Source organism: Tasmannia lanceolata, unplaced genomic scaffold, assembly GCF_043159265.1.
Source record: "Tasmannia lanceolata isolate RefF3 unplaced genomic scaffold, GAP_Taslan_0.1 ptg001291l, whole genome shotgun sequence".
NCBI classification, from domain to species: Eukaryota; Viridiplantae; Streptophyta; class Magnoliopsida; order Canellales; family Winteraceae; genus Tasmannia; species Tasmannia lanceolata.
This window is the reverse complement of record NW_027519951.1, coordinates 1-2500: the sequence shown is the minus strand read 5'-3', so window position 1 is coordinate 2500 and position 2500 is coordinate 1.

Genomic DNA, 2500 nt, shown 5'->3' with positions numbered 1-2500 from the left:
GGAGTGACAGCCAGTTTTGGTATGTTGGGAGATATCATTATTGCCGAGCCCAATGCCTACATTGCATTTGCGGGTAAAAGAGTAATTGAACAAACATTGAATAAGACAGTACCCGACGGTTCACAAGCGGCTGAGTATTCATTCCATAAGGGCTTATTCGATTCAATCGTACCACGTAATCCTTTAAAGGGTGTTCTGAGTGAATTATTTCAGCTACATGGTTTCTTTCCTTTGAATCAAAATTCAAGTAATGAAAACCTATAATAGAATAAAATAAATCGAATCGAAGTGTTGTATATTTCTATATCTCCCGAGAACCTCCATTTTTGACTTGACTATGAATTCCTGTTGGATCAGATTCTAACGAATTTTTGGGGAACTCATAATAAACCCCTTATTCTCCTTATTAAAATAAAAAGATAAGGACGGGAGAACAAGAATAATAAAGCGGATTATCATACGTATATTTCGTGTAGAAAGATGAATAGGTACATTTATTTAGTTCTACATTCCTTGAACTTATTATATACTTATAATACTTATAATAGATAGACTTATCATAAGATATCTTTTATAACAGGAGATATCTTTTATAACAGGTACAAATATTAAATCGAGGCACCTATTCTATGACAGATCTCAACTTACCCTCTATTTTTGTGCCTTTAGTGGGCCTAGTATTTCCGGCAATTGCAATGGCGTCTTTATCTCTTCATGTTCAAAAAAACAAGATTGTTTAGATCCGATGGGACTAAATCTCATCAATTTATTTCAACACTTGGACTTGGATCATAATACAGATACCTATTTAGTGGAATATGGTACGATATGTGGCTCCCCTCGAACACAAAAATAATACAAATAACAAATAAAAAGGAAAAGGCTGTTATGTTATGCATGCAGATACATGATCTATGGATAAATGCATGTATATGCGGGTATAGCTGTTTTAAAATAGATCGGCGGATATCTATATCTGAAATAGAAAGTAAATGTATCTATATGTTATGTAGATATACATAATGGGATCATATGAAGGGGATGTTATTATTTTATATCTAACCAATTCGATGAATTACTGCTAAGGGTTCACATCATAATAGTGCTAGTTGATGAGAGTTACTTCGGGAGCCAAAAAGGTAAAGTCAAATTCATTTGGCTTATTCTCTCAATTCCAATAGAATGCAACTGGATCTAGTATGAACTGGCGATCAGAACGTATATGGATAGAACTTATAACGGGGTCTCGAAAAACAAGTAATTTCTGCTGGGCCTTTATCCTTTTTTTAGGTTCGCTAGGATTCTTATTGGTTGGAACTTCCAGTTATCTTGGTAGGAATTTGATATCCTTATTCCCGTCTCAGCAAATAATTTTTTTTCCACAAGGGATCGTGATGTCTTTTTATGGGATCGCGGGTCTGTTCATTAGTTCCTATTTGTGGTGCACAATTTCGTGGAATGTGGGTAGTGGTTATGATCGATTCGATAGAAAAGAAGGGGTCGTGTGTATTTTTCGTTGGGGATTTCCTGGAATAAATCGTCGAATCTTCCTTCGATTTCTTATGAGAGATATCCAGTCGATCAGAATGGAAGTTAAAGAGGGCCTTTATTCCCGTCGTGTCCTTTATATGGAAATTAGAGGCCAGGGAGCTATCCCCTTGACTCGAACTGATGAGAATTTGACTCCACGAGAAATTGAACAAAAAGCTGCCGAATCGGCCTATTTCTTGCGTGTACCAATTGAAGTATTTTGAAATAAACTGTGATGAAGAATGAATGTTTTCTTTCTCAGTATGAGGGAAGGAGCTCAGGAATCCCCTTTTACTTTTAATATAAGCGAAGTTTCTTCGGAACGTTCATTCGAGCAAATCATGTTAGATTCTATTTCACCCGTTCTGTTGGTAATGCCGCTGTACTGTGGCCTATAGAATAAAGCAAGCAAGCAGGCATATATGGAACAACCATAATAAGAAGCAAGTTTTGTCCACCAAAACTATTTTTATGCATATGGAACTCAACTCAATTCTTTCATATTAGTAAGAAGTCCAATAAGTATGTATTCATCACACATATCAGAACATTTCGGAATACAGTACAGAATTCATCTTTTTAGGCCCAATATTTTGAATTGATACGTTAGATACAGATGGATCATCTCTCATAAATTATCTCCCTTTTGTCATTTGTCAATCGATCTTTCTTTTTATCTTATCCTCTCTTTTGCTCCTTGATGGCCAAACGATTGGATCTTTCATAACCATCCAATTTCTCTCTCCTTTTGCCACTCCTTTCGGATTTCATCATCAATATTCTTCAAAAATATCCCTTCAATTATTCCTGGGCTGTGGGTAGCCAGCCAAACATTTCGAAATAATTGATTGATCGAGGGGGAGTTTTTTTGTCTCAAAATCCGAATAATATTCATTACTTCAAGTGGTTGCATTCATCGAAAGGAACAAATGAAGATGCAATTGGTTCGAATTTGACCATGGGATATCTG